Consider the following 15835-nt stretch of genomic DNA (forward strand, 5'->3'; position numbering starts at 1 on the left):
GGTGTTGCCATCAGTGTGTGAAGAGTGGGAGAAGAGGGTTGTATTGACAATCCAACACAATGGGCAGCACATTGAACACATTTTATAAGTGGTCAGAAACTTGTAAATAACGCATGAAAGAAAACAGTTACGTTAAAACGAAACACATCATTGTTTTTCTTGTGAAATTCCCGATAAGTTTGATGTGTCACATGACCCTCTTCCTATTGAAAAAACTAAAGTTGAATTCAAAATGGCTGAATTCAAAATGGCCGCCATGGTCACCACCCATCTTCAAAAGTTTCCCCCCTCACATATACTAATATCACCAACCATTCCCATTTTATTAAGGTGTATCCATATAAATGGCCCACCCTGTAGTGTAGTTGGCAGAAGGGTATATAGGGTAAATGTTGAGAGTACAGATAAAGGATCAGATAGAAAAAATAACAGGTGACTATGTTCTAAAAAGAGCTAGATGCAAGTATTATATAAATGAACAAGATAGAATGTATTAAAATGACATATAAACTCTAGGGGTCAGCTAGAGGGCCCTTGGAGCTGCTAAAAAATTGCTGTGATTTAAACTAAAATATATAGTTGGCTATCAAAATCATATAGAATAAAAGTGTCTACTTTGTGTAGTAATAACAACAGTTTAACCCCGCCAGGGTTAACAAGACCTCTATATATAATGTGTCTAAACTAAAACATAACTTTTATTAAATAATATAGTAAAATAAATGGTGAGAATCACACTATTTAAAAACACATCCCCCCTTGTGTGTCTCTGAAAATTCTGAGTTGGAAAAGAACATCTGGTGGCCTCAATATGACATGAGAGCACTCATCGGTGTTTATATGTACACCATTGAATACACCATTGTATCAGATATTGGAGACATCTGATGTCTTCCATATATAATGTGCTCTCATATGAACTATAGCGGTAATCCAATGACCTGCTGTGCACCGCAGGTCACAAGACCAGTGTTGTATAACCTCTTATTAATGCATTTTATAGAGGACACTTGGGGGTTGCAAATTAAAATATAACACTGTCATACCCCGACATGTTTGGCATTATCAAGGAGGACAACTGACAGCATTGAATGTTGGTCACAAATTATTCCTTTTATATGGTGTACTCCTGACATCATTATCCTCAGCCCCAATCACGGCATCTCTTTCAACCACTACGTGGTGTAGTATAGCCAAATTGCTCTTAAGAAAAAATTGTAGATTCCATGAGATGACTAATGGACAAGGCTGCAGGAGCAGACACACCGATCACCTGCCACCACCACAAGGGACACGCCCCCTTCCCCTGGGAGGATTTCTAACACTGTGAGCTAATGAAAAGAAGTATTTTTTATTATATGAATTCAGGTAGAAGACAGACATGGTGCACATCTACAATCTTGCACAACGATCTAATTGCTTCTCAGCATAATACCAAAAACTAACAGGTTGTTAGTATATACGTTTTGATCAAAAAGTACATCGCCATGTCAAGGCCACCTATTTAGAGTGGGTCCCTAACGTCCCTAGCATAAAATGGCGTAGCACTGGGCGACGACCACCACTGCCGCGACACCAGTGCCCACAGGGGGAACGACCCACTGGCAGAGCGGCCCCAATGCCACTCAAACCAGTCCATGGGTCGCACCTCCCCACAGACACGGCGCCACGGCAGCAATGAACGCCGCACAGCTCCACACCAGTGTGAACAGGATGCTACAGCTCACTTACCATGCTCTCCCAGTCAGACTGGGAGGCTGCTAGGAAAGAAATGGCCCATGTGTAGCTAACTACTACTTATATAAGGTTGGGCTGAGGGGGTGGGGAAGAGTGCAGACACATGTTCAAACAAAAAAAAAAAGAGGGGATAGAAAACACAATGTGAATTAAGGTAGAAGACAGACATGGTGCACATCTACAATCTTGTATAATGATCTAATTGCTTCTCAGCATAATACCAAAAACTAACAGGTTGTTAGTATATACGTTTTGATCAAAAAGTACAAAGCCCACTCGCCACATAAAAGCCACCTATTTAGAGTGGGTCCCTAATGTCCCTAGCATAAAATGGCGTAGCACTGGGCGGCGACCACCACCGCCGCGACACCAGTGCCCACAGGGGGAACGACCCACTGGCAGAGCGGCCCCAATGCCACTCAAACCAGTCCATGGGTTGCACCTCCCCGCAGACACGATAGGGGATAAGTTTCAGATCGCGGGGGGTCCGACCGGTGGGGCCCCCCGCTATCTCCTGTACTGGGCCCGGCAGCCCGCGGGAAGGGAGCGTGTTGTCCAGCGAGCCAGGCCCCATACAGGAGAACGCAGGGGGGGGAGGACCGGCGGTCTGACCCCCTACAATCTGAAGCTTATCTCCTATCCTTAAGATAGGGGATAAGTTTTTCAGCACTGGGCTACCCCTTTAATACCAGTATATTTACATTCTCCAGAAGATTATATTGATGTGCAGTTGAGATAAATTTCACATTTAGTCTCTTATTATGCAAAACATAGTTTCTATTTGAGTCATTCCGCTGAACTATACAAATTAAATGACATATAAACCTGTATTTTGTTCTATTCTGCAATACGAAGTTAAAAAAATATCTAGGGCAAAAGAAAGGAACATATGCTGCTCAATTCTGTTGGGACAGGCAATGAATGCAATAACTTATGAACAGGATATTTTGAAGGGAGCTTTGTAACAATATTGAACTGAATCTCTTTTTTACAGTAGGTTGAAAACTAATTTTTATTCTAGACATGTTAAATTGTAGAGGCTAGTGTGCTAGAAGCTTCTCTCGAGGTATTTCTTTATCCCTCACCATCTGTGACAATCCCTAACCAAGCTACTGTATGACATAATATTTTAACAAAAAAATTACAGGAGACTTTATACACAGCATGTGGCTAGGGGTATGTGGCTAATGGCTAGGGATTGCAGCTGATTGAGCACAAGAGTAATATTTTTTTCAGTTCAGCATACCTTCCAGACCCCATCCAAACCAGTAAATATTTGGGTCTTCTTACTTCACATTTTAATGTCTTTTGTGGGATTTTAACACCAATTACTAATAATATATATTGAGCACATTATTATATAACATTATTGATCCCAAACAGTGAATCACATCCCAGAGAATGGAATAAAAAGTAATCAAAAAGTTACATATATTCATAGACATCACAAATGCGGAAGCTCCAAGCCCCAGCGGCCAAACCCCCACCATCTCCGACACGGCACCCATGCACGGAGCGAATTCTACTCAGTGCCGGATGACTGGCGACTACAGTGACCACGCCCCCTCCATTCATGTGTTCCGGACGCCGCTGCTGTCGGCCCGGCGATCGCGGGGGTCTCCTGTGGCAGGACCCCTGCGATCAGACATCTTATCCTGTATCCTTTGGATACGGGATAAGATGTTTTTCAGTGGAGTACTCCTTTAAGGGTTTAATGTAATATTAAAGGGGTACTCTGGTGGAAAAAAAATGTTTTTGGTCTTTATAAGTCAACTGGTGCTAGAAAGTTAAACAGATTTGTAAATTACTTCTATTCAAAAATCTTTACACTTCCTGTACTTTTTAGCAGCTGTATGCTACCAAGGAAATTTTGTTCTTTTTGAATTTCTTTTTTGTCTTGTCCACAGTGCTCTCTACTGACACCTCTGTCTGTGTCAGGAACTGACCAGAGCAGCATAGGTTTGCTATGAGGATTTTCTCCTGGTCTGGACAGTTCCTGATACGGACATCAGGTGTCAGCAGAGAGCACTGTGGACAAGACAAAAAATAAATTAAAAAATAATATATTTCCCCGGTAGCATACAGCTGCTAAAAAAAAAGTACAGGAAGGGTAAAGATTTTTTAATAGAAGTAATTTACAAATCTGTTTAATTTTCTGGCACCAGTTCATAAAAAAATAAAAATAAATAAGTTTTCCACCGGAGTACCCCTTTAAGTGTTGCAAAATTCTGCACAATGGGCCTACCCCTACCCCTAAGTATATTTACTATATTTGTAATGCAGCTTTTACACTTACACTGATCATAACATTAAAACCAAAGCCTACTATTGTGTATGTTCCCCTGATAATGCCAAAGTAGTGTTAACACATTAAAGGGGTACACCGGTGGAAAACATTTTATTTTTTATCAACTGGAGCAGAAAACAGATTTGTAAATTACTTCTATTAAAAAAATCTTTACCCTTCCAGTACTTTTTAGTAGCTGTATGCTACAGAGGAAATTATTTTATTTTTTAATTTCTTTTTTGTCTTGTCCCCAGTGCTCTCTGCTGACACCTCCGTCCATGTCAGGAACTGTCCAGACCAGCATAGGTTTGCTATGGGGATTTTCTCCTGCTCTGGACAGTTCCTGATGCGGGCATCAAGTGTCAACAGAGAGCACTGTGGACAGAACAAAAAAGAAATTCAAAAAGAAAATAATTTCCTCTGTAGCATACAGCTGCTAAAAAAGTACTGGAAGGTTAAAGATTTTTTAATAGAAGTAATTTACAAATCTGTTTCTGGCACCAGTTGATTTAAAAAAAAATGTTTTCTACCGGAGTACCCCTTTCAGTCATGGACTGCACAAGAACTTTAAAGATGTCTTGTAATAAATGGAATCAAGATATAAGCCAAATACCATACATTTATGTCCTGTTAGTTATGCTATGGGACCTTCATTAATTGAACATGAATCTTCCGCACAGATATTCTGCAGCAGCTGAGTCCCATTGATTTTAATGGGATTCTGCTTCTCTGTTCACATGGCAGAAAATCCTAATTCCGGCAACCACAAAAACATAAATTATGTGTAATGTCTGTTTATGTGTTTTTGTATTTTTCTGTTTTGTTGTCTGTTCAGACTCTAGTTTTGTGATGTACTGTATTCTTCTTTGGGTTAGGAAAAGTTAGCCCTCCAGCCCTGGGAGGTATAAAAGGCCTCTTCAGGTGTTACTGGGGGCTGGCGATTAGTGCTATTCTGACCATGTCTGGGTTATCGTGCACCTTTTATTTATCTTGTGATATATCTGTGTTTTAGCCATGGTTAATATGCATGGTTAGATTTTAGTCTGAAGTACATCTGTCAGTTTTTAGGATTACATATATATATATATATATATATATATATATATATATATATATATATCCGTTCTGCTTTAACCTTGTGATCTTGATCTGTGTTCACACTGTGAATCTTGCTTGTGTCTGTTCTCTCTGTTTGGTATCCTGATCTGTATTCCTCCATGTTTAGGAGTTTGGATTTTGTGGAGTCTGTTCAGACTCATCCTGTTCTTAATCTAGTTTGTTCAGTGTCCAGTGTGAACTACGTTCTAGGTTTCCTGATCTGTTTAGTGTTTTTCATTCAGTTCAGCTGTTCATCCCCCATCTCCTGGTTTCTGCTGTATACTTATTCCATACCTAGTCTTGTTCATTTATTCAATGATGCCAATAATCTTGATTCGGGTTTCTGAACCATATGTTAGTGCACTATATCCTGCTTAGGGCTCACTTTCCCTGTCTACCCCCTGGTCATGACATTATGTGCAATGTTTTTGCAGTTTCAACAAGGAAATGTATTGCCATCTTTGAGACATTCCTGAGTAGTGCTAGAGTTAGCATGTTCTGACAGCGCTCCTCTATCTGTGAAATGTCCGCACAGAAATTTTCTGTACGGACATTCCACCTTGTGAACATAGCCTTAGGGGACCAACAAAGTGTAAAAAAAACTTTATTACATTGAACAGTTCCTAAAATGGACAGAGATTTCAGCAGAGAGCACTGTGCTCGTGATGTCAGCAGAAGGTGCGGGTCCCTGACTGCTGATAGCAGCTGAGACGGGCCGCGCATTACTCGAGCACCGCTCCGGTGCTCGCGGTCATGTATGGGACGTAAATGTATGTCCTGGTGCGTTAAGTACCAGGGCACCAGGGCGTACATTTACATCCTATGTCGTTAAGGGGTTAAACAAAAAAAAAAATCTAAAGAGTTTAGAATTTTTTTAGATTAGTAAACCGTGAAAAAAAACTATAAAAAACGCTCAGACCTAAATTATCAGGATAACAAGTTAGTTTGACTGCATGTTGAATGCTATAAAAAAAGAAACCCCAAAATTAGCAAAATTGCATTTTTCCATATGTTATAGAAAAATTATGGAAGAAATTACAAAGTACAATTGGTCCCACAAAAAACAAAACCTCACGTAGGTGTGTAGATAGTAAAAAAAATATTATTTCTAATTATCTTCTTAACCCCCTGACAACAAGCGCTGTAAATGTACGTCCTGATGAGGTGGTAGTTAACGCACCAGGACGTACATTTACGTCCTAAGCATAAACGCGAGCATCGGAGCGATGCCCGGATCATGCGCCGCGGCAGGTCCCAGCTGCTGATCGCAGCCAGGGACCCGCCCGTAATGGCGGACATCCGCGATCCCAAGAATGTCCGCCATTAACCCCTCACAGGGGCGGACTGACGTTCGGACGGGGTACGAGGGCCCCGGTCGGGTAAAGGGCCCACTGCTGCTGGGGATCCTGGACACTTGTCCCAGATCCCCAGACAGAAAAGCGCTGCCTTTCAGGTCCGGCAGCTAAATTTCGCCGCACTCCAATTCTTTCCCCGGCCCCAAGTCCTATCCCCCGGCTCCAAGCTCTATCATCTGCGGCAGGGACACTGTCTCTTTAAAACCGCAATGCTTTCTGGGAGAGAAGTGCCGTGCGCACGTCTGCTCCCTCCCCCGACGTGTCCCTGCCTCAGCTCCTGTGCTCCGCTCCGTCTTCCTTGAGGAAAAGTTCAGCCACAACCCCCAGACATTCCTGGACCTGGAGCCGCCTGGGCAGAGGACAGAGCGAAGACAAGAAACACTGACCTGGTGAGACCCTGTGCCATGTGTCCTATGTCTGCAAAACTGTATTTCGTCTTTTAATGTGTGCAAATGTCTGCTGTGCTCTATATCTAATCCTGTCATGTGTGATAATGTCTGCTGGGCTCTGTATCTAATCCTGTCATAGGTGATACTGTCTGCTGAGCTGTGTATCTAATCCGGTCATATGTGCAACTGCTGAGCTGTGTATTTAATCCTGTAATGGGTGATACTGTCTGCTGAGCTGTGTATCTAATCCTGTCATATGTGCAACTGTCTGCTGGGCTCTGTATCTAATCCTGTCATGTGTGAAACTGTCTGCTGGGCTCTGTATCTAATCCTGTCATGTGTGCAACTGTCTGCTGAGCTGTGTATCTAATCATGTCATGTGTGCAACTGTCTGCTGAGCTGTGTATCTAATCCTGTCATGTGTGCAACTGTCTGCTGAGCTGTGTATCTAATCCTGTCATGTGTGCAACTGTCTGCTGAGCTGTGTATCTAATCCTGTCATGTGTGCAACTGTCTGATGGGCTCTGTATCTAATCCTGTCATGTGTGCAACTGTCTGCTGAGCTGTGTATCTAATCCTGTCATGTGTGCAACTGTCTGCTGAGCTGTGTATCTAATCCTGTCATGAGTGCAACTGTCTGCTGGGCTCTGTATCTAATCCTGTCATGTGTGATACTGTCTGCTGTGCTCTGTATCTAATCTTGTCATGTGTGCAACTGTCTGCTGAGCCTATGTATCTAATCCTGTCATGTGTGTTACTGTCTGCTGAGCCTGCGTATCTAAATCCGTTATGTGCGATACTGTCTGCTGAGTTTGTGTATCTAAATCAGTTATGCATGATACTGTCTGCTGAGCCTGTGTATCTAAATCCGTTATGTGCCATACTGTCTGCTAAGCCTATGTATCGAATCCTATCATGTGTCATACTACTGCTGAGCTGGGGCTGGACGGGCCATTAAGCTATAGAGGCCATGTGAGATAGGCCACAATAAGGGGCCCTGAGCGGAGGGAGCTGGAGTCAGGAGGGTTTAGGGCAGGGGTCCTCAAACTACGGCCCACAGGCCAGATGCCGCCCGCGGAGCGCATTTACCCGGCCCGCCGGGTGTTTTTACCTGGGGAGATCCCTGTGTTCCGAAAGATGCTTTCGGAGCACAGGGATGCCTCTGTTAAGGCCCTGCGTTTACTATAAAAACGCAGGGACCGCCTGGAACTAGCGCATGCAGGGACATCACTGACGTCCCATGCGTGCGCCCATGGCAACGGAGCGCGGAGGAGCCGGGAAGAAGTAAGAAGGACGCACGCTGGCAGTTGGTAAGTGTTTACCAACGGCGCATCAGCTTCGGTGTTCCGACCACCGATCCTCCGGTCCTGCTATAGCCGGAGTGGTGGTCGGAACACTGAAGTGGGGCAGTACACAGGCATACAGCCTCCAGCCATACTGTATCGCTGGAGGCTGTATGCCTGTGGGGGAACTATACTGCACCTAATGTAGGGGGACTATACTGCACCTAATGTGGGGGAACATACTGCCAACCTAATGTGGGGGGACTTATACTGCCAACCTAATGTGGGGGGGGGGGACTTATACTGCCAGCCTAATATGGGGGAACTATACTGCCAACCCTAATGTGGGGGAACTAAAAACTAATGTGGGGGATCTATACTGCCAACCTAATGTGGGGGAAACTATGCTGCCAACCTAATGTGGGGGAACTGTGCTGCCTACCTAATGTGGGGGGAGCTGTGCTGCTTACTTAAAGGGGTAAACCACTAATAAGATATATGTGTGCATTGGAATTTGTTCATAGTTTTTTTTTTTTTTATACTATAGTCCGGCCCTCCAACGATCTGAGGGACCGTGAACTGGCCCCCTGTTTAAAAAGTTTGAGGACCCCTGGTTTAGGGGTATGAGGGGGTCAGATGGGTCTGGAGGAGGAGGGTACAGAGGGGTCTGGAGGAGGAGGGGACAGAGGGGCCTGGAGGAGGACATAGTGGTCTCAGGACAGAGGGGTCTGGAGGAGGAGGGGACGGAGGGGTCTGGAGGAGGACACAGTGTTCTCGGGACAGAGGGGTCTGGAGGAGGAGGACACAGAGGGGTCTGGAGGAGGACACAGTGTTCTCGGGACAGAGGGGTCTGGAGGAGGACACAGTGGTCTCAGGACAGAGGGGTCTGGAGGAGGACAAAGTAATCTGGGGGGATAGAGAGGTCTGAAGGAGGATTTAGGGGTCTTGGGGGAAAAAGGGGTCTGGAGGAGGATTTAGGGGTCTGGAGGAGGAGGGGACAGGGATCTGGAGGAGGACAGAGGGGTCTGGGGGGAAAAGGTGTCTGAAGAAGGATTTAGGGGTGCAGGGGACAGATGGGTCTGTAAGGGATATATTTAGGGGGCACAGTATCTGGCAGGGTTATAATAATTATTGTCTTCTTATGGAGGATGAGGCTCTGCGGTGCCTAACCTATGATCTGCTTGTGTCAGACTCTGCAGAGAAGATGGAGCTGGAAGAAGTCCTGACATCTGGACCAGATAAAGAAGAAAAGAAAAGACAACAGAGAAGATGTCACTCAGGTCACTGATATCATTGTGTGTTCTGTCTGACTGTCCCATCAGCTGGAGTCTATTGTATGTTCTGTAGGGATGATGGGTGATCATATACTCCAACCTGTGGCTCTGCAGCTATTACAGAACTAAAACCCCCATCATGCCTAGGGCTCTCCAGCATAGTCCAAAATGATGGGAGTTGGGAGGTCAGGCAGCACACTGGGTTGGCACAATCCTTTGTAGTGGACACTATTATGTTTACGGGTCTCTTGTATGGTACTGAGCACTAGTGTTGCTCGCGAATATTCGCAATTCGAATATTATTCGCGAATATCGCATATTCGCGAATTCGCGAATTTCGCGAATATAGCGCTATATATTCGTAATTACGAATATTCGTTTTTTTTTTTTTTTTTTTTTTTTTTTTTTTTTTTTTCTTCACAGTACACATCACAGTGATCATCCCTCTCTGCTTCCAGCTTGTGTGGTGTAAAGAAGGCTGTAATACTACTGTGCGAGACTGGCGTGCGAAAATTCGCATATGCGAACATTAGCATATGCTAATTTTCGCATATGCGAATTTACGCGTGTGTTAATTTTGTATATGCCAATATTCACCTATGTAAATTTTCGCATACGCGAAATTTCGCATATGCGAAAATAAAACGAGAATATGCGAATATTCGCGAATTTATGACGAATATTCGTCCATATATTCGCGAATATTCGCGAATTCGAATATGGCCTATGCCGCTCAACACTACTGAGCACACAGTCTATGTACTACTATACTATGTCATGGCACACAGTGTGTGGCTCTAGTATACCCTAGTGGCACATTGTGTGACATTATTATACCCTAGCGGCACTTTGTGTGACATTATTATATCCAGGCAGCACAGTGTGTGACATTATTATATCCACAATAGGTGGAGGTCGGCACTTCCCTAGTTTGGTGGTGCACGTGAATGGATCAGGCCCAGAACATAGTAGAGAAGTAATCCCAGCACTCACCATATGTTCAAGGATATGCAATAAGCTACATTGAATATATGGTAAGTGCTGGAATTACTTCTCTACTATTATTATTGGTGGCACAGTGTGCAGCACTGGTATATCTTGGAGGGACAGTGTCCATTACTGTTAAATCCTGGTGGCATATAGAGTATGTAGAATTTTATAATTGCCCCCCCCCCTTCTTTTGTGCTAGGGATGTTTGGGACCCGCTACGTACAGGTGGACGTGATGGGGCTAGTAGGCTTGTACTTCATGATCATCAAGTACACTAACGACCCATTAGTGTAATGTATAAGTATAATATTTTGTGTGATGGGGTGAGACATGAGGATGGATTTGGTTGGAATGGGGGCGTGGCCAGGGCAGAGTCTTGCAGGGGGCCCTTGCTTTATTTGGTCCGGGGGCACTGAGTGTTGTCAGTCCGCCCCTGACCCCTCAGATGCCATGACCAATACAGATCCCGGCATCTGCAGCATCGCGGTCACTAAAATGGATGATCGGATCGCCCGCAGCGCTGCCGCGGCGATCAGATCATCCAGCACAGCAGACGGAGGTCCCCTCACCTGGCTCCGCTGGCTTCCTGGCGTCTTCTGCTCTGATCTGCCTTCCCACAGACCAGAGCAGAAGATGACCGATAATGCTGATCAGTGCTGTGTCCTATAAATAGCACTGAACAGTATTAGCAATTGAGTGATTGCTATAAATAGTCCCCTATGGGGACTATTAAAGTGTAAAAATAAAAGTAAAACAAGTAAAAAAAATAAAGTAAAAAAAAATTTTTAAAACCCCCTCCCCCAATAAAAATTTAAATTATCCCATTTTCCCTATTTCTAAAAATGTTTAAAAATATTTTATATACATATTTGGTATTGCCGCGTGCGTAAATATCTGAACCATTAAAATAAAATGTTAATGATACCATACGGTGAACGGCGTGAACGTAATAATAAAAAAAATATATAGATAGATGCTTTTTTATAACATTTTATTCCCCAAAAAAATTATAAAAAATTGATTAAAAGTTCTATATAAGCAAATATGGTATCAATAAAAATTACATATGACGGCGCAGAAAAATGAGCACTCATACTGCCGCTTATATGGAAAAATGAAAAAGTTATAGGTCTTCAAAATAGGGGGATTTTAAGCGTACTAATTTGGTTAACAAGTTTGCGATTTTTTTTTTTTTAAGCGCAACAGTAATGGAAAAGTATGTTATTATGGGTATCATTTTAATCGTATTGACCCAAAGAATAAAAAACACATGTAATTTTTACCATAAATTGTACGGCGTGAAAACAAAACCTTCCAAAATTAGCAAAATTGCGGTTTTCTTTTTAATTTCACCACACAAATAGTATTTTTTGGGTTGTGCCATACATTTAATGGTAAAGTGAGTAATGGCATTACAACGGACAACTGGTTGCGCAAAAAACAAGTCCTCATACTAGTCTATGGATGAAAATATAAAAGAGTTATAATCTTTTGAAGGCGAGATGGAAAGAACAAAAACGTAAAAATTAAATTGTCTGCGTCCTTAAGGCCCAAATGGGCTGCGTCCTTAAGGAGTTAAATATATTTAAGTAATTAAAATGATTTCAGTATTGTACTGCTTTTGCATATACGTGACTTTTGGGTAACTTTTTATTCAATTTTTCTGGAATGCGATGTGACCAAAAATCATCAATTTTGGATTTTAATAGTTTGGACATTTATGTTTGTTCATCTTTTTTCTTCCAACTGTATGTTTACTTTTAAGTTTTATACAATTATAATAAAATACGAAAATAAAAGTGAAAAAAAACTGAAAAATTATTCAAATATCACATAGTAAGATACATAACAGAACATCAGTATTTGAGAGCACAGAAAATGCTAAAGTGTCCCACGTTTCAGACCACAGCATAAGCTACTGGTTTCAGTGACTTGTGAGAGTACCTAGTGGAGAGGTGGTATGTCAATCGAGGAGAAAGACAATGGTGTCCTAGAAGAAGTTAGCAAAAAGACAGAAGAAAGTAGTTACAGAAAACAACACACAACACAAAGACACACCACAAAGAAGACAGAGGGGAGGACAAAGACACAAGGGAATGGGTAGGTCAGGGAGGTTTCTGATCACAGAAGCCATTCTGTGGTTCCCAGATAGAGGTAAAAGTGGCCACAGAGTTATCTCCCTTATGCGGGCAAGGAGATCATGGAGTGAAGGAAAAGCAGGTCTTTTCCAGAACTTGGCAATAAGTGTCTTTGCAGCCAGCAGTATGAGCAGGAGAAGCTTCCCTTTCCTTTTACCCAGGGAATCAGAGGACAGGTGGAGGAGGTACACCATAGGGTACGCAGGGACAGGGAAAGAAAAGACAGCAGAAAGTAGGCGCTCAACCTGAACCCAAAACTCAATGGGCAGGACCAAAATATATGGAATTCCCTGCCGCCTATGAAGTCAGTGAAGCTCCTGTGCTCGGTTCATAGTCGAAATGCCCCTTATGACGTAAATGTACATCCTGACGTCAAGGGGTTAAATATTTTTTTTATTTTATGTTCTTCAATACAGGTTTTAAGTAAAAATCTGTAGCTAAAATGACATTTCAGAACATGAGATACCAAACAAGATAAATGCATAGGCCAAGCAATGGCATATGACCCGTTGTTTCCATAACAGCACAACATAATGCATCAGCATCTTATGTAAAACTGTCGGTGTATAAACAATGTCCAATGGTAAAATCATACGTATCAAACTGTGTAGCAGCCACGTAAAAATGATCTCTTATTTTCTCTGGTGGTCACCTGGATGCAATGGAGAGAACTAATGGAGTAGGGTGTAGCAGTGCACATCGCCAAGTGTTACAGAAAGTAATGATAAACCACTGCATGCTATGTGGAATAACCAATCTTTCTCACATCTTGACAGAGAACAATCCATACATCTACATATGGACTTCTCAGCCACAATTTGTTTTGTTACTGCAGGATAAAAACAAAAGACATAAGAAGAAAGTCAGTGTCAGATGCGGTTTAGGCTTGATAAATTACAGGATGAAGGCTTATAGCTATAAATGGAAACAGAATTGTTCCCAGAGAGGAGGGTAGCACTCTGCTTTTTCAGAATTTTTCAGGATTCCTATTAATGAACACAGACTGTTGATGCCTTGGAACACAAAAACATTAACTGATAACAGCAAACAGAAATTTCATATTGTCTGTATTTTAACCTCCGGATTCTATATTTGTAGCAATGTTATCAGATATTTCTGGTGTATATATATATATATATATATATATATATATATATATATATATATATATAGGGTCAGTACTTTCCTCAGGGAGAGGACCCCTCTTCAGGTGTAACGGAGATTCAGGTTAGGCCAATTAGCACTCCGCAGGCATTCTGGGTAGGGGAATATGCAAAGCAGCTCATTACACAACCTTTTCACGTAGTGTTCCCTGGTATCAGCTTAGCTCCTGTTAAGGAATATAAAAAGCTGAACGGGATTTATGCCAAGCCAGACTACTCCCCTGGCCAGTCTGGCTTGGCATAAATCCCGTTCAGCTTTTTATATTCCTTAACAGGAACTAAGCTGATACCAGGGAACACTACCTGAAAAGGTTGTGTAATGAGCTGTATGCATATTCCCCTATATATATATATATATATATATATATATATATATATATATATATATATATATATATATATATAGCAGACAAACATATTTACGTAATGCTATAAATTATTTTGTAGCCATACTTGAGTGTGGGATGAGCACTCACTCCAAAGTAACTCACAGTAAACATAGAAATTGAAATACATTCAGATATGAAAGAGTTACAAGGTTGCGGCTTTATTTAAAACATCATAACTACAATATATACTGTTAAGAGCTCTTCACCCCAGCTTTAAAGGGGTACTCTGCTGCTCATGGTTTTGGAACATACTGTTCCGAACACTGGAGCCAGCATCGGGAAACTTTTGACATCATAGCCCTGCCCCTTCATGATGTCCCATCCCACCCCTCAATGCAAGTCAATGGGAGGGGGCGTGATGAATGTCACGCCCCCTCCCATAGACTTGCATTGAGGGGTTGGGGCGTGACATCATGAGGGGGTGGGGCTATGATGTCACGAGCTCCCAGCTCCAGGGTTCGGAACAGTTTGTTCCAAATGCTGAGCAGCGGAGTACCCCTTTAAGATTACCTATTGTTATAAGAAAAAATCTGAATCATTCCATAGGCAGTTGTTGATGTATAAAATATTGTATTGCTGACAGATATTGTGTGTCTAACTGTGAGGTGCAATGTCATGAAGGCCTTCTAATGAGTGGTATCATAATCTACATCCTACATGTCTTAAAAAGTGGTACATAGCTGTGCTACATATACACTAAATTCATTATGAAGACCATCCCACTTAAAGAGGTTATCTAGTCTCTAAAAACGTATCCCCTTTCCGCCGGGACAACCCCGCAATCTCACTTATGGTGCCCTGCTCTCCACATAAATGGAGGTGTGTCAGCAAACACACAAAGAAATGGCCAACACACCCCCTCCATGTATCTCAACAAGGGAGCCGGAGATACAGCGTCCGTGCCATAGTGGATGCACTGGATTCATGCATAGAGCTGGGGTGTTGGGTGAGAGATCATGGGGGATACGTTTTTAGATACTGGACTACTCCGTTAAGGTCTTCATGAAAACATTTGCATCTGATAGGTGAAATACATCCTCATAAGAATTGCTCAATAATGTTGCCTTAATTGATTATATCAGAGAATAAAAAAATATATTGCTAATGATGATGATAATAATACTGCTGCTGCTACTACTACTACTACTACTACCAATTATTAAATGGGAACTGTCCGATTCAAAAACGTTTTATATGTTGTACATCTTGGCAAAACATTAAAGGGGTACTCCGGACCTAAGACATCTTATTCCCTATCCCTATTCCCCCGCAATCTGTTATGCACCACCCACCTGTCTCAGCTGCACGAAGCAATGATCGCTCCGTGTCTGAAGACTCATGATCCAGGGGCTGGAGTATCGTGACATCACAACTCCGCCCCCTTGTGACATCACATCCCGAGACAGGCGGGTGCTGCATGAGAGATCGTGGGGGTCCCCAGCAGCCGGACTCCAGAGATCAGACATTGTATCCCCTATCCTTTGGATAGGGGATAAGATGTCTTAGGGCCAGAGTACCCCTTTAACCTTTCTAATATACTTCATAAGAAAATTTTGTTTCCTTTTTATAGTAATCATGGCTTATAAAATCATGGTTTTGTCCAAGTTGAAGCACAGGCATGGATAAAGTGAGGGTGGGCTAGCACTCCTCTGTGCTCTATTCTGTTTGATAGAACTCCTCTGTGCTCTCTCCTGTCTGATAGTACTCCTCTGTGCTCTCTCCTGTCTGATAG

At 42.5% G+C, this 15835-nt stretch overlaps 1 protein-coding gene across 9 annotated transcripts in view; it reads left to right on the forward strand.

Moving 5' to 3' along the window:
- The window catches only part of CACNA2D1 (calcium voltage-gated channel auxiliary subunit alpha2delta 1), a 716537-nt gene that overhangs the window by 323671 nt on the left and 377031 nt on the right, over positions 1–15835 (forward strand). The gene's annotated exons all lie outside the window — the stretch shown is intronic.

This window comes from Hyla sarda, chromosome 4 (genome assembly GCF_029499605.1).
Source record: "Hyla sarda isolate aHylSar1 chromosome 4, aHylSar1.hap1, whole genome shotgun sequence".
Classification (NCBI taxonomy): domain Eukaryota; kingdom Metazoa; phylum Chordata; class Amphibia; order Anura; family Hylidae; genus Hyla; species Hyla sarda.